The sequence below is a fragment of the Panthera leo genome, chromosome C1, assembly GCF_018350215.1.
Source record: "Panthera leo isolate Ple1 chromosome C1, P.leo_Ple1_pat1.1, whole genome shotgun sequence".
Classification (NCBI taxonomy): Eukaryota; Metazoa; Chordata; class Mammalia; order Carnivora; family Felidae; genus Panthera; species Panthera leo.
In genome coordinates, this window is record NC_056686.1 from 33,876,415 (window position 1) to 33,900,086 (window position 23,672).

Consider the following 23,672-nt stretch of genomic DNA (forward strand, 5'->3'; position numbering starts at 1 on the left):
TTGCTGTCAGTAGAGCATGAGACTCTTGGTCTCAGGGTGATGAGTTCGAGCCTCACGTTGGGCATAGAGATTACTTTTTAAAAAGCCTTAGGATGTTCTGGTTTTGGGGTGCCTGAGTGGCTCAGTCGGTTGAGTGTCTGGCTCTTGGTTTCGGCTCGGGTCGTGATCTCATGGCTTGTGAGTTTGAGCCCCCTCTGTGCTAGCAGAGGAAAGCCTGCTTGGGATTCTCTGTCTCTCTCTTTTTCTCTCTCTCTGTCCCTCCTGCACGGGCACACACACACTCTTTCTCTCTCTCATAAATAAACATTAAAAAAAAAAAAAGAATATTCTGTTTTCTTTTGTCACCTCCGATGGTTTAAAAGGTTGTGATCCTGTTTTTAATTTTACTAGTGATTGACTTTTATATCACCAGATATATTCTTAAACCTTTATTTCCCTGATTAGAAAAGTTGAGAAGAGTCGATTTCTCCTAACTCCCTTCCTCTGCCTCAGATGATGATTTCGGCTCCCTCCACCTGCCTTGCCCTCTCCCCACATGCTTCTCAGTCTTTGAAAATGTAATGGGGTTTATAAATCCAACTTGCATTTCAACCTTATTTATCTTTTTTGTTGCTGTTCAATTCTTTATGATATATTTAGTTGGTTTTAATGCTTACAACTAAATCTTTTATAGTATTATAATGTTCCCACTTTCAAGTTCTTGATTTTAATTCATCTCTTGAGCAGCTGAAGTGCGTTCTCAAGTTGTTTACTTGGAGAGAACACATGAGTGGTACATTCTTTTCTACCTCCTTCTCTGTAAATCTGGAATATACTTCTGTTCTTTGTGCACGTGAATGACAGTTCGTTGGGCACAGATTTCTTGTGTCACCATCTTTTTTTCTCAAACCTATAACCACTGCTCCCGTCTTCTCGAGTTTAGAAACGCTGAGGCGAAGCCTAAATTTTCCCTTTGTCACCTGACTTAATGTATGGATCCGTATAATATTTTTCTTCCGTCTTAGAAAAAAATAATTCCTTCATTGCCAGGATATGCCCTTATATGATTCTTTATTAATTTTCCCCTGGAACCCGTTGATTTATTTACCTCATCATTTTTCCGCATAGGAAGGCATCTTCCACTGGACATGGGAGTATTACTTCCGTTCATTTGATTGTAATGATTGTAAATATCTCTTGGCTGTGACCTCCCCTCCATCATCCCGCTCTAGGGCGGATGCAGCAACCTTCAAACTAGTCTCTCCCCTTTCACTCGAGCCCCTATTCCTTTTTCGTTCTCTACCCTCATTTATGACCCTGGAGGCCGTGCACCCTGACCCCTCTGTTCACCACTCTGAACACTAGCTCTCCACTGCTCTCAGCAAAAGATCCAAAACCCAAGTGCGGCCAATGCAGCCTCTGGTGAGTGCCCTCCGCCTGCCATCTCAGGTCCCACTACCTCCCCCTGTTCCCTCCTTTCCAGCCCTGCTGTCCTCCTCCCTCCAACCCCACCTTCACAGACTCTGCTCTCCCCGCCCTGGCTCCCTGGCGGCCTGCAACTCCTCTGTGTTCTTTAGAGGTCAGCTTCAATGTTGCTTCCTGAGGAAACTCCCGGACTCCCACACCTCCTCTCTGCCACGTCCGGAACTTTGTCCTTTGTTCATTTTTTTCCAGTAAACATTTATCCAGTGTCCACTGTTCTAGAGCCTGAAGATACGTCAGCGAACACCAAAGACGAAGGTCCCGCCCTTATGGAGCTCCAGTCTACAGGTATTCTTCATAGCACTTCTCCGAATTACTAAGTAAAATAATTGACTGTGGACTTGTTTTTATTCTGCTTCCCCCACCAACTGGTGAAGCTCTCTGAGGGCAGGGATGAGATCTACTTGTTTACTCTCATAGCTTTAGGGTAAACGACAATGCCTGGTATGTGACAGACACTCAGTACAGGTTTGGTGACTGGAATAATGTTCTCGGTAGACGTTGGGACTCTTTCCACTACAATCCATCTCAAACTCGTGATAGCAAGAGAAGAGGGGAGGGGTGTGGATTCATCACCTCACTCTCGCACCCTGCACAGCTGGATCCAGAGCGCCCTTCGCGCCAGCGAGACGCCCTCTGCTCCCCTCTGTGTGCCCATCTCATCCTCTCCAGCCCTGCATGGATTGCCCCTGTGTTGCCAGGGGAGATCGACGCTGCCAGTTCCAAATCCACCGACTCCCCCCTTTTGTTTCTCTCACCGTCTGCATGTTTGCAAGACCCAGACAACTGGTGATTGGCCCAGCTTAGGTCACATGCCTTTCCTGACCACTCACAGCATCGGAGAGAAAGGGGGAATTCTGATTGGCCAAGCCTGAGTGGAAGTCAGGTGGGCAGGACCCCGTGAGGGTCTCCCTGAGGGTCTGGGGAAAGTCAGGTAGGCGGCACACCATGACCTCCACACTAAGATATCTCAGAGTTCAGGAGGGATCCCCCGAAAGGAGTATCAGGTGTTACCAACAGGAAGAAAGAAACGTGCTCCAAGGCCAAAAGCAGTAATTACCCATTTCTCACAGGATGGGTTTTCTGGTACTCTTCCCTTTCTGCAGCCAGGGCTCTTGCACACGTCTCTCCCCCTCAGCCTGCCCCTTCTGTCCTTCCCTTAGTAGCTGTTTCCTGAAGGTGCTGTCCTCATGCTGAGCATAGGCAATGGAGGAGTCCAGGGAACCTTGAGCCTGCGATACACAAAGCCACCTTTTGGCTTCAGATGGCTCTTTGAAACTCTGGGGAGCTCTGTTACCTCGTGCTGTCCCACTGGAGAAGTGCTACACAGACCCAGCCAAACCACGTTGCACCTCCGTCATCAGACCTGGTTAGGAGTTAGTGGTTAGGAGTTAGTAGTAGCTACTAGTTAGATGTCAGTTAAGCTGACATCTAAAGAACACAGAGGAGTTGCAGGCCGCCAGGGCAGGGAGAGCAGAGTCTGTGAAGGTGGGGCTGGAGGGAGGAGGCCAGCAGGGCTGGAAAGGAGGGAACAAGGGGAGGTTGTGGGACCTGAGATGGCAGGGGGAGGGGGCACTCACCAGTACAGGTCCGCAGAACTCCCAGTCTGATTTCACGCGCGAGGTGCTAGCTCTCCATGGAGAGTGGGGCTACCCAGATATCCGGTCCCTGGCTGGGTTCCAAAGTCAGGCCCAGGCGGAAGCCCGTGGCGTGCACGTGCAGTGCCCTCTGCATTTGCTGCATCGATACAGAGGCCACGGGGCCCAGGCCACACTGTTTTGAAGGCACTGCACGCTCCGTTGTCATGCAACACAGAGTTAGGGGCTGGGTTCAGATTATTACGAACAGGACGCCCACTTACAGGAGAGTCCAGTGGGCTTGTCCCAAGTTGCACAATGTGTAGGGTGATTCTTCACTGTGCAAGACTGTCCTGAGTTTCTAGAGCAGCAGCATCTCTTACACCTGACCGCTAAAAAATGCCAAGGACTCCCCCCCACTGCGAAGACAAGCAAAAATACTCCAATACGGGGCACCTGGGTGGCTCAGTCAGTTAAGAGTCTGACTCTCGTTTTCCGCTCAGGTCATGATCTTGCTGTTCGTGAGCTGGAGCCCTGAGTTGGGCTCTGCGCTGACAGGGAGGAGCCTACTTGGGATTCTCTGTCTCCTTTCTGCCCCTCCCCTACTCATGCTCGCTCTCTCTCTCTCTGTCTCTCTCAAAAATAAATAAACATAAAAAAAATAAACAGGGGTGTCTGGACGGCTCCGTCGCTTGGGCATCCGACTTTGACACATGTCATGATCTCACAGCTCGTGGGTTAGAGCCCCACGTCGGGCTCTGTGCTGACAGCTCAGAGCCTGCAGCCTGCTTGGGGTTCTGTGTCTCCCCCTCTCTCTGTCCCTCCCCTGCTCATGCTCTCTGTCTCTCTCTCTTAAAAATAAACATTAAAAAATTAAAAAAACCCAAAAAACTATAATACTCCAATACATTTTCTAAACTCTTCCTGGGGGGTCGCCTATAGACTCTTCCTCATCTTATGAAGACCAAATGATGGCTTAGCTCTCCCCACACCCCCACGTTCTGCCAGTATCCTGAGTGACTTCACTGTCCTCGTGGACAACACATGGAGCAAACCCAGAGTAGGTCGAGGGAAGGCTGGCCTTCGTTTTGCTTAGAACTTTTCCAATACCTGCTCACCATTTTGGAAAACCACTGAGAGCAAAGTCCCTGGAGATATTTTCACGCCAGAGACTACATTTGTAGCCACGGTGCTCACGGCACTTCCACATTCATATAAAGGGAAGTGACCCCTTCGTTATGGCCTCGGGGCGGTCATGCCTGAGCGTTTACACACTGAGCCACAAGTGCATCATCATCACACTTCATTCTCCCTGTGTTTCTCCTTTATGTTACTCTTGGGGCCTTACTTAGACACTTTTGATGTTTGAACGGTTTGGAAGGCTGAAACTATGATGCTGTAGGTGATATTACCTATGCATTTATTTCAGGATAATGAAGGGGATGTTAGGAAACAATTTGTGAGAAATGTGTGTTGGGTGTGATCGCCTTGAGAACAACAGGTCTAGAAGCTTGGCAGATGACAGCAACAAGAGGGGATATTTTTCTGTTCAGAACCATCTTAACTTTCCTTAATAACAGACCCATGGTGAAGGCATAATCTGCCTTGGGCCAGACTTACCGGTCTTTGATACGACTGGGGACCCAATAGCTGCTAAAGTGTAGATGTCTCCACCTTTTCCCTCACAAGCATCACACGTAAGACTTCCCTGCTCCCCAAACGGCCAGCCCTGGAGAGGAGAGTCCTGTGTGTGTGTGTGGGGGGGGGGGGGGGGATAAGCTCACACAACCATGGAGAGAGGGTCCCTCTTCTACTCGCCAGGGGTCTGGATCACTTACACTTCCTGGGGTCCCATCGAGTCCCTCATTTTTTTCCTGAAGTCCCTGTGGCTCTGAAGGCTTCATACTTCATGGGCCGGGGATCAAATTCAGGGCAAGCACATGGGCTCCCCAATCCCCCTTTTCCCCAGATATGTGCCCCCTGAAACGTCCCCCAACCAGGGAGGTCTAGTTCCAGGACCTGGCCAGTTGGAGGTGGTCTCCAAAGCAATAAAGCCTGCCCTCTCCATCCTGCTGGATGAGAGCTGGGAGCCTTCTCTGAGTCCTAAAGCCATTCTCCTGTGCTAACCACCTCTCCTGGATTGCAGAGGGTCGTGTTTGTCCTGGAAAACAGAGGAGCAGAAACAGAAGGACTTCATTGGGATTCTGAGCACAGGGGCCTCTCTCACGCCTCCACTTGAACCTTCTCTGGATTTCGCTGGCTTATCATGTCGCCTGCATGTGAGTGGACCGAATAGATCTTCCTCTGACAGCCTAGAGGCCAGTTCCTGTGTGCCTCTATGTTTCTGCATCCTGGAAAAACAGAATTCCAACTCCCAAGGCAGCGATGGATAGTGTGGGTTTTCCTGAGGGTTTGTGAGATGACAGAGGCGTCCTAATGCTCCCCACGTGCTCCTTCCCCTGCGCCACATCCCTCCCCTCTCTGCAGCCTCTCTTCCTTGCTCTCTCTCCATGGTGCCTCCAGCCTCCTTACCCATTCTCTCTCAAAATCAGTGTGCAAAACTCTGGCATCAATGGCCAGATAGAAGCTACCGGCCACTCACCCAGCGTTCCCTGGGAGGCCTTGGTCCACCTCCCCACCATCTCCTGCTCGGCAGATGCTTGTGGTCTTTCGTAAAGAGCTGTAGGTATGCTATTTGCTTGTGTCCTAGTCTTGTTGGGCTCAAGCCCAGCCCACTGTCCCCTTCTCCCTCTTCTCCCCAATCTCGCCTTCACCCCTGAAGCTTTGCTTGAGGATGTGCTCACCAGCCCCAGCCTGGCTCTTTACCTAATCTTCTCTCCAGGGCCTCTCCTCGGACCCCAGCTGGCCCACCAGCGACCCTCAGTGGTTACCAAAGCCTTTGGGTGACGCCTGGGAGCTGAGGACTGTGAGACGGCGGTGGAGGCAAAGCCCTTCTTCCAGCCTACCGCTCTGTCTCTCACTCCCTCACTCCAAAACGAGCAACCAGAGTGGATGCCCTGCCTTCTTCAGCCCCCCTTCCTCAGGAGAAAGGCAATGTGTGCCATGCTCTTTCCCAGTGGACGCAGTCTGCTAAAAGATGCCCTTCACTGCCTCGCTCCGTACATGTTCACGGGGCAGGAGAGAGTGGAGGATTTTATGCCACAAAGCCCGGGGCTGTCCTGAGTTGTCCCTAAGACCACCGGACATTTGCTGAGGCCTTAGAGGTGCCGAGAGACGCAGTAATCCCAATGGATCACTCCAAAGACAAAGTAGGGAGTGGTATCTAGCCAGGTCTAAGGCCTGAGGGGCCCTCAGATGAGGGGCTTATCTCCCCCCTCCCCAGGCTTCACCTGTTGAGAACTGGACCCACATCACCACCACCTCCCGATGGCTGTCCCCCTCTGATGCCAGCCCTGACCCCAACCTCCCTCTCTTGCTCCTCACTAAAAGCTGGAATTCTGGAGGGTCTAAAATTGTTCAGGAAGGCCTGGTTTCCCACACTGACTGGCTTCACCATTCCAGATTCTCAAAGCTGAGCCTGTGCACCTTGTGAAACAACTTCCCCCAAACGTTCCCAGAGACCTGGCACAGGTGTGAGAGCGCCTCCCCACCCCCGGTGACCTGGGGTCACTAACTCAGCACTGGAATGGCACCTTTGTGAGGCGCTGTCACAGCTGTCAGCTCACAGGACCACAGACACTTGGGCTGGTTCCTCAGAAGCAAACCCTAAAAGGAAGGTACGTGTTCCGGTGATCTAAGAGCTCCCAGGCCAAAGGAGTGGGGCCGGGTGAGGGGAGGGGAGAAGGCTGAGAGGGGGTCAAGTGAAGTGGAATATTGAGCCAAGTCCCACAGAGGGTAATCTGACCCCACAGTGGGCTTTGGAGGTGGTGTGGGCCACCCCCAGGATTGTCCTGACGGGGAGCAGGGGAGCCCCACTGTCACTGGTAAAGGCTGCCTCTGCCCCCAGATCAGTCCCCAGGCCCTTGCCTGAGCCCAGTCTCGGGCTGGCTGCTCCAGCAGGCTGCTGGGTGTGAAAGCCCTCCGGGAGCTGGTGTGCAGAAAAACGATCGAGGGGACTATGGGCTGAGTGCTGACCTTGCCGGCTACAGCCTCTCTCTGATGACCTTCTAGTGCAAACTCTGAATAGCAGAGACTGCTGTGCTGCCATACTCCTCTGGCATGTTCTAGCCCCTACTCTAGCCCATCTCCCATCCTTGGGCCCGAGTGCCCTGTCGCTCCCCCGGCATCTGCTCAGCCAGCAGGCGAAGCAGGACTGGACCCCAAACTAGTTCAGCTGTATCTCTTCCCACCTCTTCTCTCCTCCGGGAAAAGACTCAACCCCCTAAAGAATTGTAAGTCTGTCAAGGCTGGAGTTTCCTGCTTCCTTATAATGGGAGGAACACAGATCCCTTCCACAGAAAGGGTAGCCTGGAGCATATCACATGACCCGCAGATCAGGCAGCCCCTAGATAGGTGGGGTCTGTCTTGGACAAAACCAACCTCAGTCCATCAGCCAAGTGACTGGTGGATTCCTCTGTGCCCCGTGAGGGCTGAAACTTGCCCCTCTGTTCCACCCACCACCTTCCCTCGATGATGCTCTTTTCTTCCTCCTTATCCTCTGCTGTCTCCAGATTAAGTGTTGTAGAGAGGGCTTGCCACACCCCCATGTCATGAGCGGTTCACCCTGACCTGGGATCAAGGCCTCACTGGACTCGCATTCCAAAGGGCACCACCAGACGCCCACCTTGCCATCCTCCTCCTCACCATTGGTCTCCCACCTGGTCCTCTCAAGGAGAGGGCTGGCTCCTCCTTGGCTTCACTGGGGACATTGCCTCTTCGGCTGATCATGGGGGTGACAGTCAATGTCCTCATATGTGTTTTCCCATCCCTCCAGGTCTCTCTTGGGCAGAAGCTTGGTGGGGCTCACGATCTTAAGCGCTCTGGCCTCTGGCTGCATGTCATAAATGGTCAGGGATCCTGAGCAGTCCCCTCTCAGATAAGGGGTTTCCTTTAGCACTAAGCTGTCTCTTGCCTACCTGGGGCCACCAGATCCATTATGAAACCCAATCTCCAGTTTGCAACCCTGGCTCTCTGTATGTGGTGAATTAGCAAGAAACTTCCCCATTGCAGGTATAGCCTGCAAAGGTGAAAATATTTGCCACTGACCGTTTATAGGAAACCTTTGCCAAGCCCTGGCCTAAACAGTATCATCAGGAGTCTACCTCTATTCTTGCCTGATGGCGTTGTCCATTCCTCTCACCCCTGTCCCCCAAGCTACAGAGGCTGAGCGTGGCTGAGGCGTGGTTCCCAAGTGACAGTCAGAGTGTGGTCACCAGGAGGGTAGATGGCTGCTGAGCAGGCCAAAACAACAGATGTCTGCTCGGCAGGCTCTGATCTCGTTTTCCGTGCAGCGTGAAACCAAGCTGCCGTGGCGGCGAAACATCAGCCACCTGGAATTTATCCTTCAGCTTGGTGGCATACAGAGTGAGACTGTCCCTGCGTGTCCCCTTGTCGTCAAGCCCCGAGTTAGATCGATAGTGGCCGTGGCTCCAGGACAGCTATCGCGATAGAGAGGGCATAGCCGGTGGCACCGTTCCCGGGGCAGCGTAGGGATTAGGGTGGCCGCTCACCAGCACCGCTGCCGTGTGGGATGTGGATAGAGCATTCCAGGCGCGCTTAATAAAGTTCTGTGAGATCCCTCGGCTCGAGGTCCCTTTGGGAGAGCGGTCCTAGCCTTGCCATTACAATTCTGTTGGTAAAACCTTTCTCAAAATCTCACAGCTTCTGGGTGAGGATGTTTAAAAACAGGAAACGCATAAGCTGAGAACCTCTCCCAGCACACCCCTGCCGCAGAGGAAGCTTCTTGATCCCTGGTGGGATACCCAGGCACAGGAGGAGCGGTGCCATCCTGATTTCGACTGTTGGGTTTCAGAAGACAACAATCGAAACACGGTTTCTAAGAGCGTGCCACTCTGAGTCATCTCCTGACAAGCTGGGTGGTGAGCGGTGAGTGTTGTCCACGTAATGCACAGGGCGCAGGTGTCCCATTTTATTCCTCCGGCCATCTCGGGCCAGAGGAACCGTGCCCTAATTAGCCCCAGCATCTGTTCCCTCCCCAAGGCCCGAAATCATCAGGCGTGGACCTCGGTGCCACAGGGCAGCCTTTCTGAACGGTACCAACTGCTTCCACAGTCCGTTTACGAGGTGCACAGAGTCCAGCACGATGGCCAAAAATCAGGGCGGTCAGGCCATAGGAGGACTTTTGTATCCTTTCTGCCAAAAGGACCCACTTCTTCCCCTACTCTCAACAACGGCTCACTCCCTAGTAAGGCTCTTTGCTCATTCCCCACCTCCATATGCAGCTGGGAGGTAGATTTGGGTCATGTAATTCAAGGTTGCAAGTACAGCTTCAGAGGGTTGCCCCAGGCTGTCCGCCAAGCCTCTTTTCCGGACCCCTTTGCCTGTCCAGTTGGCCTACACTCCCTCATTAAAGATGGTCTCAGCGACCCGAGGATGCGACCTTTGTAGCATAGCAGCTGTGCCTCAGAGTATATGACAACAATCCTGGAATTACACGCTAGGAGCCTCCACCCCGTCTGGCATTCCTTCTAATATCCAATTCGATACGAGTAAGTGAGACAGGTAGCAACCCACCCTGGAAGGTCGCTCCATATCCATATTCCCTAAATATATCCTCGATAATCCACTTCCAGCATTAAAAACTCTATAGTCTGGGCCTCACTGCCAGATGGGCTTTGATGAGCAAATATCATAATTTTATTAACCCCATTGACCTAATGACCTAACACTACCTTTTATCCTTTTGTCTTAGACCATAGTTGTCTGCGTAGCATCTTTTCCTTTGGAGGCCTGTCCCTCCTTCATTCCATGTGGTGTAGATGGCACTGATCCCCACTGGATCCCTACCTCCAGAACCCAAAGACGAGGAGGCCTACAGACCATTCCATTTCTCTAGCCTTAGTGAGTTCAGGGATAGGCACACACAAAGCTGGGCCTACCTGATTCTTCCCCTGGGAGTTTTCTGTTAGACCTCTCAAGAAAGTACACACTCATTCCCAGAAAGTACAAGCTGGAGCTGTCTGGGGCTATCTCATTGTCCCCATGGAAGAAAAATTCTACACTAGAAGATTATGAGGCTGGGGCACCTAGGTGGCTCAGTTGGTTAAGCATCCAACTTTGGCTCAGGTCATGATGTCACAGTTCATGAGTTTGGGCCCCACATTGGGCTCTGCACTAAAATCGTGGGGCCTGCTTGTGACTTTCTCTCTCTCTCAAAATAAATAAACTTAAAAAAAAAAAAAAAGAGGGGCGCCTGGGTGGCTCAGTCGGTTAAGCGTCCGATTTCAGCTCAGGTCATGATCTCACGGTTCGTGGGTTCGAGCCCCGCATCGGGCTCTGTGCTGACAGCTCAGAGCCTGGAGCCTGTTTCAGATTCTGTGTCTCTCTGCCCCTCCCCCACTTGCACTCTGTCTCTCTCTGTCTCAAAAATAAATAAACATTAAAAAAAAATTTAAAAAAAAAAGAGAAGAGAAATGAGGCCAACAAGCCAATCCAATCAGAGATTAAATAGAGCTGAGAGATGAACAGACATTTCTGTTCAGAAATGAGCAGAGACAAAGAAAGAGATAACTCTGATGACCATGACTTGAGGCCCCGGCCCCAGCCATTTCAGAGTAGCTATCCTTCAAGTAAAATGTTATAAGCCCCCAATCTTATTTCATCTTTGTTTAGAATCGTAGTTGAAACCAGAGGTCTCAATAACGAGAAATAAGGAATCTTAAGAGAATGAGAGGTTCCTGGGATGAGAGCTTTTGTGAATGCAAAGCATCGGCGGGATATAATTTTTTGTGTGGCAAAGACTAGGAGCGGGTTAAAAGGTACAAGGAACAGAAAGAGAGAGAAGGAGAATATTAACCATATGGAGTTTAGATCTTATTTCAAATTACATTTATTCTTATTTTGTGTCTTGTCGTGATGATATTGAGTAGTTTGTATGCAAGAACCTCTCCTATAATATTCTACTCTAACTACAATGGTTTATTGTTTTATAACCCTTAACCTTGAGACTATGATGCTTGTTTATTGTAGAAAGTTGTATTTACTCATTGTAAGTTTATTATAGGATATTGAACTTTCCATCAATCTTGTAATATTTAACCTGCTGAGTATGACTTCAGCGGTCTTGTTTTATTTAAACCAACCAGCAGTATAGGAAGGGTAGAGTTTCTAGGCATTTAGGAAAAGTAGTTGTAAGTTCTTTCCCCCTCACACAAGTTATGCAAAAAAAGCAAGTACTGATTACAGCAGAGTCCCATTAAAGCACCATACAATAGTGGGGCTCCTCAGTGGCTCAGTCGGTTGGGCCTCTGACTCTTGTTAATGGCTCAGGTCATGACCTCATGGTTCGTGAGTTGGAGCCCCTGCATCAGGCTCTGCACTGACAGCATGGAGCCTGCTTGGGACTCTCTCTCTCCCTCTCCCTCTGCCCCTCCACTGCTCTCTGTCTCTCTCTCTCTCTCAAAATAAAAATAAATAAACTTAAAAAGAATGCAACACAATGGCTAACATTGTTGCATGATACATAGGAAAGTTGTGAGTTCTTATCACAAGGAGAGAACTTTCTTCCTCTTTTCTTGTTTCTTTTTTTTTTTTAATTTTTTTAACATTTATTTATTTTTGAGACAGAGAGAGACAGAGCATGAGCAGGGGAGGGTCAGAGAGAGAGGGAGACATAGATTCCGAAACAGGCTCCAGGCTCTGAGCTGTCAGCCCAGAGCCCGATGCGGGGCTCGAACTCACGGACTGCGAGATCATGACCTGAGCCGAAGTCGGACGCCCAACCGACTGAGCCACCCAGGCACCCCTTTTTTCCTCTCTTTTTGAAAAAATTTTGGGGCGCCTGGGTGGCTCAGTCGGTTAAGCGGCTGACTTTGGCTCAGGTCACGATCTCGCGGTCCGTGAGTTCGAGCCCCGCATCGGGCTCTGTGCTGACAGCTCAGAGCCTGGAGCCTGTTTCAGATTCTGTGTCTCCCTCTCTCTCTGCCCCTCCCCTGTTCATGCTCTGTCTCTCTCTGTCTCAAAAATAAATAAACATTAAAAAAAAAAATTTTACGTATACGAGAAGATGAATGTTAGCTGACCCTATTATGGTAATCATTTCACAATATATGTAAACCAAACCATCATGATGTATACTTTAAACTTGTACAGTGATGCGTGCCAATTACTTCCCAATGGGCTTTTCCCTTCTGTAAATGAATCGTTCTTTTTTACTAGTATATATTTTTTTTAATTTAAGTAATCTCTCTCCCCAATGTGGGGCTGGAACTCACAACCCAGAAATCAAGAGTCGCACGCTCTACTGCCTGAGCCAGCCAGGTGCCCCAAGGCATAGACACATTGACTCAACTTTCCCAAGACCACACCAATCTTCTTTTCTTTGCCACGTGCAGTGGAAAGAATCCTGACTAATATACCTGCCAGGAGGGAGTGGTGAGGGAGGCCAAGGCTAGATGCGTCGGCAGAGTGAATACAGGTGCACAAACTCGCTGATCCCTGGGGTTCTGAACACCCTAACCTCTTTCAGGGCTCGGGGCTACGCCACATATTTTAGAGATTCTTGGGCACTGGCACTGACCCAACACTGATTCCTAGAGCTCTACGTTGCCCCTAAGGCCCACTGGTTAGAGTGGGAGTGTATGGGGTTGGGGCAAATGGAGATCTAAACCTGGGTCCACCTTACAGGAGGCCTCAAGAGGCCCCAACCCTAATCCCACCATCATTCTCCTAGTTCCAGAGCGTGCAGCTGGAGTGCACAGCCCTGCCAGCTCCTGATCCCCTCTACCCAGATCCCTGACTATATGGATTGAGAGCTTTTCCTATAGGAAGGACCTATGTGAGTTACTGGGTTCTCCCTCCCTACGAAACAAAATAAAATGTATACTACATCCCCCGGACAATTATAGATGTTAGTGAGAGCGCTAACAACTTGAAATATACAGAGTTAGTGATTCCCATCACATGACAACTAATTCTCTCTTTTTTTTTTTTTTTTTTTTTTTGGTACAGCCAAAGAAGGAGGAGTCTTGGAGAATGGCCAAGGGTCATCACATGCCTCTTAGCGATAACTACAGCTGCTGCTCAAGATTTGTTCTGATCGAATGTGTCCACACAGCTCCCTGCCCGGGCTGCCACCCCTCCACACTGTCTGGCTGGGTGGTTGAACCGTCCGTTCTCAGCAGTTACACCCTCCAGCAGCTCCAGAGCCAGACGTCACTGTGGCCTCCACCTGGTCTCTCCTCTCTTTTCCTTCTCCTGCCGGATGTCCACTGCTCCTCAGTATATTCCTCACCGCCCCCCGGATGCCACAATGGGGCACCCACCTTGCTCACCTCAGTGGCATGGTTGGGTCCACTCCCGACCTGCTTTGGTCAATAATTCTGGGTGTTTTTCACTCCAATACCACACTCCAAATGTGGAAGGGATGGAGAAGCACTGTTTACTGTAAGTGACCAATTAACCAGAAACACACATACCTAAATCACAGAAAAAAATGTACAAAATCGTGGCTGACTTCTGACTTGAGCTTTTTTCCAACCTGGACAAGAGTGTCCAGAGAACGGTTTTTAGGAATGGCTGGACCCCTAACAGCACCTCAGTAAGCAAGGGGCTTTTCACGCAGGCTCTGCCTGCATCGAAAATGCCCACCCACTCGACGCTGGGAGGAAAAACTTCTCTCAAACTCTCCTGTTCTCTTCTTCAGCTCCACCTATGTGTGTCCCAGAATCCCTTTCCTTCCCTCCTGCAGGAGCCTGGCTCCGTGGATTCTGGTACAAGCTGTCAGGGGTTTGGTTCCCTTTGGTTTCACACCAGCTGAGGAGGGGTCGGGGCGGGGCTAAGCCGTTGGTTAGAGGATCTACGAGAAAGAAAGACTTTCATCGGTCTCCTCTGGGCATCTGGCCAAGATGCTGTGTGCTATTATGCAGAAAGAGCTGTTGACTCTTGGGTCAGGAGTCACGTGGCCACATGGCCCTTTTGTCACTCTGGTCTCTGTATGTCCCATGCTGCAGGAAGGCACATACGGGCCCCAAAGAGACCTAGTACTACCACAGTTGTTGTTTCTATCTCAGAGCGGTTTCCACAATCTCCCCCTGACTTTGAGATGGGAATCCAAGTTTCATTACAGCCCAGGCCTGATCAATCTTCATTTCTTTGTGCTGGAAATCTGCAAGCTTGGCAGTCTGAGGTTGTTCTCTGGAGTTTGAGAAGAATGGATTAATCCAAGATGTAGCCTTAGACCCATCACCCGTGAGGTAAAAAAAAAAATCTCACGGGCACCTGGGTGCCTCAGTCGGTTGAGTGTGTCCGACTTGGGCTCAGGTCATGATCTCGCAGTTCGTCAGTTCGAGCCCCACATCAGGCTCGCTGGTTGTCAGCACAGAGCCTGCTTCGGATCCTCTGTTCCCCTCTCTCTCTGCCCCTTCCCCACTTGCGCTCTTCCCAAAATAAATATTTAAAAATAAAAAAACCTCAGACAAAACCCCCTGGATTGAATCTCCTTGACCACTGCTTGAAGTCACACACCATGAAATCCCCCCAGATACGAACCTGACTCCGGCGTGACCAAAAGTTTCTTGGAGAACTGGGAGAACGGATTGCGCGACCCTCTGTAGGGCAGAATCCCCTCAGACTCGTGCCCCTGAAGCATCTCACCCCAAGGCAGATCACACGCTCTTCCTCTCCTCCCCCATCCACTGATGCTTCCGCCTCTGCCGGCCAGACGGGCTCTGGCCCTCCCCGGCTCTGCATATCAAACTCCGGCAGCCTGAATACTCCACTCAGCAAAAGAGAAGGCAGCCAAAGGGAGCTTTGCAAAACAAAAGCCCAGTCATTAGCTAAGCGGCTAAACTAACCAAATGTTGCTCCTCGAGTGTGCCCCTCGTGGGCCTCTGCCTACCCCACTGCTCCATGGACGAGTTAGAAAAAGCTGAGAAATCTCTATGCCAAACTCTGTCCTATTGATAACATTTTATGATAAAAATCTCCACTCCTACCCCCAACCCATCTTTCTGCGCTCCCCTCCCGCTTTCTCAGTGTTGTGAAGTTAGCAGAGTAGATTGAAGAGGCCTGTCCCTCGTTCAACATGTGTGTTGTCCATAAATACTGATGGGGCAAACAGTCATTATCTGGCACTCGCTAATAAGATGTTTCATTGTGTGAATAAACTGGGTACGATTACATCAGAGAACTGACCCTTAACTGATTAGGCTGAGGGGAGAGAAAGAGGTGGAATATACAGGGGAAGAGATCTGGACCATCCCCAGATCAAGTGGCCGCTTGTTGCCATTAAATTGAAAGCAGATCAGGGGCACCTGGGTGGCTCAGTCGGTTAAGGGTCCGACTTTGGCTCAGGTCATGATCTCACAGTTTGTCGGTTGGAGTCCCGCTCCGTGCTGACAGTGCGGAGCCTGAGCCTGCTTCAAGTTCTGTGTCTCCCTCTCTCCCTGTCCCTCCTCCACCCCTTCTCATATTCTCTCTGTCTCTCTCTCTCAAATAAATAAACATGAAAACAAACTTAGTAAATAAAGAATGAAAATAAATTGAAAGCAGATCGAATACTTGTTCTGCCTCATGTTTTCACCTTCTCTATGTAAGAAACACGGTTTCCTGAATACTTAATGTTAAGCTCACAACTTTAATAAAGTTTTATTAAAATAAAAAAAAAAGTTCTGCCCTTGCCAAGGTTGGAACAGAATCACTCTTTCCCCAACATTCCAACCTTCAAACTTTTATTTGCTTTCACTAAACGACCCTCTGGCCTCGTACTACCCAATAGAACTTTCTGCAGTGATGGAAATATTCTATAAGTGCACCATCCAATATGGTAGCCACGATCCCAAGTGGCTACAGAGCACTTGGAATGTGGCTAGGGTACCTAAGGAAATTGATTTCTAATTGTATTTACGTTTAATTAATTTGAATTGAAATAGCCACACGCAAACGGTGGCTACCATATTGAACGACACAACTCTAGCCTGATTCCAGCAATGACAGTGACGACATCACATGAAACTGTCAAAGAAATCTCAAAATTAAATCGACAGTAGTATGGTGCATGGGGTGTTCACTAGCTCATGTGCTGTCTTCTCACTAGGAAAAAATTTTCTCAGGTCTATTGTCCTGAAGAGGCAAGGTTGCTCTTAAACAACTTGTTTTGTTTTGTTCTGAATCCTAAAGCTACTATGAACTGCATTCTCAATTATGTTTCCTTTTTCCTTTGGCTGTCAGGAAGCTCAGTCAAATATGGAACTCGTCATGGATACTGACATCGCCCTTAGTTCCATTTGTCTCTTTCCTACCTTGTTGTTGTTTTTGCTTGTCTGTTTTGTTTTTAGCGCATCCTTCAATGATTTTTAGTACATTTGCCGAGTTGTGCAACTATCCCACACACATTTCCATCGCCCCAAACAGAATCCTTGTGCTCATTTCTAGCCGCTCCATGTTCCCACAGGCAACCACTAATCTACTTTCTGTTTCTGTAGATGTGCTTTTTCTGGGCATTTTCTATAAATGGAATCGTATCATATGTGATTTTTTTGTGTTTGGCTTCTTTCACTGAGCATGTTTTTGAAGTTCATCCATAGAATCCATCCTTTTTATTGCCAAATAGTATTCTACAGCACATATACACTACATTTTGTTTATCCATCCGCCAGTTGATAAACAGTTGAGTTTATTGAGATAAACAGTTGAGTATTGAGAATACTGCGACTATGGACTTCCATACAGAAGTCTTTGCATAGACGTGTGTGTTTTCTTTCCTCCTAGGCAGGTACCTACAAGTAAGATTGCGGGGTTACAGGGTAAATTTATGTGAAGAATCTGCCAAACTGGTGTCACAAGCTGCACCATTTCTCATTCCCACCAGCGAAGTATGAAGGCTCCTCTTTTTCTGCGTCCTCATCACCATTTGTTATGCCTCTTTTATTATAGCCATCCTAGTGGGCACACGGTGGTATCTCATTGTGGTTTTAATCCACATGAGCCTAACGGCTAATGGTGAGCGTCTTTTCACACGTCTATTGGCCATTCATATATCTTCTTTGGCAGAATATCTAATCAATTCCTTTGCCCACTTTTATTTATTTATTTATTTATTTATTTATTTATTTAAATGTTTTTAATTATTTTTTAAGGGGAGAGACAGAGCATGAGCGGGGCAGGGGCAGAGACAGAGGGAGACACAGAATCCGAAGCAGGCTCCAGGCTCTGAGCTGTCAGCACAGAGCCCAATGCGGGGCTCGAACTCACGAACTGTGAGATCATGACCTGAGCGGAAGTCAGATGCTTAACTGACTGAGCCACCCAGGTGCCCCCCTTTGTCCACTTTTAAATTTAGTTATTAGTCTTCTAATCACTGAGTAGTATATTCTGGATAAAAATCCTTTAATCAGACATAAGTTTTACAGATATTTTCCCCTAGTCTGAACCTTGTTTTCACTTTCTTAATGGTGTTTTTTGAAATGAAAAGTTTTTAATTTTTATGAAGCCTGATGTATCATTTTCTCTTCTATTACTTGTGCTTTTGGTGTCATACCTAAGAACGCTTCCTAGCCCAAGGTCGCAAAGATTTACTCCTATGTTTTCTTCTTTTTATTTTATTTTGTTTTTTAAGTAGGCTTCATGCCCAGGTCAGAGCCCAATGCGGAGCCTAACTCGGAGCTTGAACTCATGACCCTGAGATCACTACCTGAGCTAAAATCAATGTCAGGTGCCAACCCAGGCACGCCCTACGTTTACTTCTGAGAGTGTTATAGTTTTAGCTCCTACAGTTAGATCTGTGACCCATCTTGAGTTAACTTTTGAGTATGGCATGAGATAAGAGTCTAAATTAATATTTTTGCACGTGGATATCCAATTGCCCCAGAACCATTTGTTGAAAAGACTATGCTTACCCTCATCAAACTGCCTTGGCACTCTGTCAAAATCAACTGACCATAAATGTAATAAGGGTTTATTTCGGGACTCTCAGTTCTGTTCCATTGGTTTGTATATTTTATGCCAGCATCACACCGTCTTGATTACTGCTTGGGTTTTTTTTTTTTCTTCTCAGTTTCTTCATACACTTACTCGTAATTTTATTTAACTGGGAGAATAGGTCATCCCCTTTCTCTTTCCCCCAAATTGATATTAGCTCTTGGCAAGAATGTAATTGAGGCTTCCTAAAATCAAGCCATCAAAGCCTCTCTTGTGAAAATCATTGAGAAGTCATTAAAGGGACTATGACCATATTCTTATTCAAACAAATCCCAAAGGGGATCAAGAAAGGAGCAGACATTCTACCCTTGCCACAATAATCGGATTTACTGATTCCCAGGGAAAAGGGAAGACACACTGCTAATTATGAGGCAGTTAAGGAATTATTTCCTTTCTCAACATGGCTTTAGAATAAGAAGAAACGTCTGTCTTTGAGTTATGGGTATCAATGTGTTTGTTTAGCGAGTTCAACATTTAAGGAAACCAGTATAGATATTGAATCTCGAAAAGAAAGCCCTCAAAGAAAAGAAACCCACCTTGAAAGATGGGATGTAGACTGCCGACACCCTTCCCCCCAAGCATGATCTTTGGGAAGAGGTGTCAGCGTGAATGTTACTGACCAACTTAATAAAGCTGCAGTCATGACTCCTCAGTTATCTTGACTTGGGGAACTGAATGGAGGAAGGGAAGAGAGCCAGAGAGATAGACACCCCCCCCCCCCCCCCGCCGCTGCCCCACTGCCCCATGTGGCCAAGAAGGAAAGGATTTTCTGAAAGTGGCTTGTAGAATGGAGGACCGAGAGTCAAGTTAACATTTGAACCTTGAGATATTTTTTCCTTTGATCTCTGGGAAAGTCTGGCTTATTGTCCACCTGTAATTTTCTCTTTCTGCATCATAATTTCTCTTTAAGCTGCCCTGCCCGTCATTAAAGCAAGTCACATTTGGCAGCCCAGCCTCATATGATGGTCTTGAGGAGAATAAGAACGTGCTGTGGTAAATGGGGTAGGGGTCCTGCTTTCCTGCATCTCTTTGCTGGGGTTCATGGGGAGAGAGCAACATTTTCTTGAGGTATCTATATCCCGAGCTCCAGATGGTGACAAGCATTATGAGATGTGATCCCCTTTAGAACTTAGAAGGACATTTAAAATGGCAGACCAGCTCCCAACGGAACAACTCAAGGGAGGTCTAAGACTAAGCCTTCCGCTTTTCTGTGTTCGTCGAAACCCACCTCTGAAGCGGGTATCGGGGAGAGGTCGATATCTATATAATATTTCTAAATGTATTCATTTATTCACAAACACAGAGTCCTACTAGGTTCTAGGCATCTTACATTACATGTTTTTTTCCAAGTCACCAAAATCCTTCCTGAAAGAAGATAAGGGAGAGAAGGAGGAAAAAGCACTCGATAAATCTTGGTTGAATGAATGAATTGCAAGAGCCAGATGGCATGAGCCTTAAATGAGCAGGGCTTTTTTTCCGTGAGGCTGAAGGAATAATGATCTGGGAGTGGCTTTTGAGAACGAGGAAGGCTCTGCCCCTGCCTCCTCACTCTGTAGCTGTAGAGAATGGCAGCCGCCCTGGAGACTGTTGCTGGGTCCTCAGTTAGGCGGGAATTAGAAGAAGGACCTCCAAGGGGGCTGAGGGCTTCTGGAGGGCTCCAGGGAAGGTTGGGGAGGGAGCAGTGGGGAGCTGGATCAGGGGAGAGGAAATGCAGAAGAAGGTTGATGGAGGATGAAGCCAGCTCTCATTCAGATAGTGGCTGAGGATTACCAGGATATGGGGCCCAGTGGGATTAGCTTTTAAACAGTCCTCCAAACTGGTGCTATTAGAGGCTTGATTATGCTAATTCCAATAATCATCAAATGGCTTCTATTTTCAAGAACCTGTGGTGTGAGGCTCTGGTGAAGCTCTTTAGAAACACAATTTCATGCCACTCTTACAATGCTGGCAAAGTAAGTAGCGTGCCCTTTTTACAGAAGAGGAAACTGAGGCTGAGAGAAGTAATTTGTTCAAGACCACGGGGCTAGTAAGTGCCACGGGAGTAACTCAGACCAGGTGCGTATGTCTCCAGATCCCAGGCTGCCCCCAGCGTCTGGTCTGTCCTGACGGGGGCCAGTCCAGCCTCTGGCGTTGGGGATACTGGCGGCGCGGGTTTCCTCCCTGGAAAACTGGAGGTGTTCCCGACATGCACCTATGCAGCTCCAGGGCTCTAGCCAGAAGCTCTCACCGCGCTTCTGAATCCTATCGCCCACATTGCCTGAGATGCCCGTGGACTCCATCCACCTTCTACACAGAGCTGGGGTCCCAGACAGATATATATGCATCATTATTGATGGAGGAAACAGGGCTCCGTAAGAATGTCTAACAAACAACTCTGACCTAGGCCAAGGGTCAAGGAAGGCTAAAGATGACCTAAAAGGTAAAAAAGGTGGGTGGGGAAATCTTCTAGAAAGAATGGACTGGTGGTTGGGGGTGGGGTGTACTTGTGTGTTTGAGGAACTGGAAGGAAGACAGCACAGCTGGAGGGAGCTGAACAAGGGGAAGCATGATCCTGGATGAGACTGGGCGGTAGGCAAGAGGAGAGCAGTCGGCACAAGGTAAGGAGCTGGCTTTTTTATCCCAGGAGTAATAGGAAGCCATTAGAAGGTCTTGAAAGGGTAGTGTCGTGGTAAGACCAGAGAAGGGCAGAGCAGGTGGAGTGAGATCACTTAGGAGCCACTGTAGGAATCCAGACAAGACGCAATGGTAGCTAGGACTAGTGAAGTACCCGTAGAGATGAAGAGAAGAAGGGAGGTTGGAGAGATGCTTTGGAGGGAAAATTGGCAGGATTTGGGGGTGGCTCCTAGGACTCTGGCTTGCCTGTTCGGTGGACAATGGTGCCGTTTACTGAGAGAACATCGGAGAGGTGAGAAAGCGAGGGTCACAAGTTAGATCTTGGACATGCTGGGGATGGGTGCCTTTGAGACATCGAGGTGGAGATGTTGACTAGGCGGTTGGCCAGATACCTGCTGGTCAGGAGCTTAGACAGGAGCTTCCCCGGGCTGGAGACATAAAGGTGTGAACTGTCAGCAGATACATGGTAATCAAAGCTGTAGGCATGGATGAGATCACCAGGGAGACTCCACAGTGAGAGAGGGGAAAGGCCTGGGAATCAGCCTTGAGGAACATGAGCATTTCGTGGGGGAAGGTGACCCTGCAGAGAAGCCTGAGGAGGAGATCAAGGAGTTAAGAGACAAACCAGGAAAGTACAGTGTCCAGGGAGTCAAAGAAGCTAGTGTTTGTTTTTTTTTTTAAGAGTGACATAATCAAGAGGTCTAATAAGATGAATACTGAAAAAAAATTAAAAGCCCATCCAGTGTGAGACACAGAGGTGATATGTCCAATATCGTGTTTTGGGGGAGCTGTGGGAGGTGAAAGTCAAATCTGACTGAATGCTGGAGTGAACAGGAACCCATAATGGCCAGCAGTGGGGAAGGGAGCTGGTGGAGGTCGCAGGGGGCAGGTTGATAGGAAGGATCTAGTTGGGAGGGCGCTCAGAGAAGGAGTGGGGCCTAGGGAATCAAAGATGGGCAGAACCAGCCTGAGGTAGGAGGAGGGGGGCTTTCTCTAGTGTAGCAGGGGAGAGGGCAGCTGTAGGGAGATGTGGGTTGTGGATGGAGAGTGGGGGAGTTCTGGTCTGGCGGCTCTACTCCTGTCAAGGAGCAGCACAGTCACATCTGCCACGGAGGAAGAAATGGGCTGGAGGGAGGCTGAAAGAGGAAGGGGAAGGCTGGAAGTAGCCGTCACCGAGCATAGGTAGAGAGCCGTGTCGAGGGCCAACATGCAGCCAGTGCCTATGATTTATGCGAACGTCAAGCTGACCTGTGGAGTCACTTGCTTGCTTGAGCACAGCACAAGAGGGCACACAGGAGGGGCACCTGGCTGGCTCAGTCGGTAGAACACGCGACTCTTGATCTCAGGGTTGTGAGTTCAAGCCCCACATTGAGTGTGGAGATTACTTAAAAATAAAATTGTGGGGTGCCTGGGTGGCTCAGTCGGTTGGGCGTCCGACTTCGGCTCAGGTCATGATCTCGCGGTCCGTGAGTTCGAGCCCCGCGTCGGGCTCTTGGCTGATGGCTCAGAGCCTGGAGCCTGCTTCCGATTCTGTGTCTCCCTCTCTCTCTGCCCCTCCCCCGTTCATGCTCTGTCTCTCTCTGTCTCAAAAATAAATAAAACGTTAAAAAAAAATTTTTTTTTAAATAAATAAAAAAAATAAAATTGTAAGAAAGAAAGAAAGCAAGCAGATAGGAGTGTTCATCGGAGTTGGGGGATGCCCAATACATATGATCAAAAAGCAAAGAGGCAAAGGACTTGGGGTATTGTCAAGTGTTATTAAAATTTGGGGCCTTGGCATCTAAGAGGGCCAAGAAAAAAAGTGAAACAGGGAGAGAGCTGATGTGTTAGGAGAACACCAACAGGTCAAAAAGGGTGGTGTCTGAGGAGACCAAAGAGCTATCACGAAGTCACAAGAGCAAGGTGGGAACAGCAGAGGTGAGGTCAGAGATGGGGACAAGACCCAGTGAGAATGGGTGGCCTGGGGCGCCTGACTGGCTCAGTTGGTACAACATGAGACGCTTCATCTCGGGGTTGTGAGTTTGAGCCCCGTGCTGGGTGTGAAGATTATGTAAAAATAAAATCTTAAAAAAAAAAAAAAAAAAAAAGGAGAGAGAGAGAGAGAATGGGTGACCTAAGTGGCCTGTGGAAGATGGCCATTGTGATGAGGTCAAGGAGCTGGCCTGTCTGCACTTATACTGAAGTGACTCCGGTGGATGGCAGGAGGTAGCAAAGGCCACTGAGCTGAAAACAGAGTCAAGGCCATCGGGTTTGGCAAGATGGAGGTGAATAGCCATCATGTCAAGAGCAATCGCCGTGGAGAGTTGGTCCGAAAGCGAGATTGCAGTGGGCTGAGTGTGCCCACGAGATGAAAGAGTGGGAGCTTCGTGTATAAACAACTCTGGGGCTTGCTGTGAAGGAGAGCGGAGAAATGGTTAATGTCCCCCCTCTAAGGAGTGTGGGGTCAAAGCAAGGAATTTTTCTGAGGATGGGAGAGACCTGAGCTTGACTGCAAGCAGGTGGAAATGACAAGGGAAAAAAATATGGCGGGGGCGGGGAGACTAACAAAGTCCTGGAGGAGCCAAAGCATCCTGCACACAGGTGGGGGTCAGCCCCTGCTATGGTGGGGCGCAGCCTCCTTGGAACCAGGAGGGAGACAGAGAGGAAGGAATAGAAGTGTCTGGGTCTATGGATTTGGTAGCGGTTGAGGGGGGATGATGGAGTCTTCCTTTGGTGGCTTCCGTTTCCTCAGAGAAGCTTAAGGCGAAGTCCTCAGCCGAGTGTTCTACTGAAAAATGAACCCCTGGCTTACTCCCCCGCCCCCCCTATAGTGACTCATCAGGAAGGAATGAAAGGCATTAGCCAGGTCTTTGTGTTTGAGGCCTCCACCTTTTTTCTCCCACCCCACACCTGAGAGGGTAAACAGACTGCTTTGCAGTTCTGGAGTCTAAACTAAACTCCTTCCGACTGGCTAAAAGGGAGGAC

The 23,672-nt window shown here is 48.9% G+C and overlaps 1 long non-coding RNA gene across 2 annotated transcripts; it reads left to right on the forward strand.

Annotated features, from left to right (window-relative positions):
• Positions 1–1,669: 1,669 nt before the first annotated feature.
• LOC122228037 lies at positions 1,670–13,656 on the forward strand. Of its 2 annotated transcripts, XR_006206365.1 has the most exons (6): positions 1,670–1,749; positions 5,185–5,317; positions 5,591–5,724; positions 6,561–6,775; positions 8,820–9,044; positions 13,128–13,656. It is a non-coding gene; the product is annotated as an uncharacterized LOC122228037 (long non-coding RNA). The 2 variants fall into 2 exon arrangements; XR_006206366.1 differs by lacking the exon at positions 8,820–9,044.
• The last annotated feature ends 10,016 nt before the right edge of the window (positions 13,657–23,672 follow it).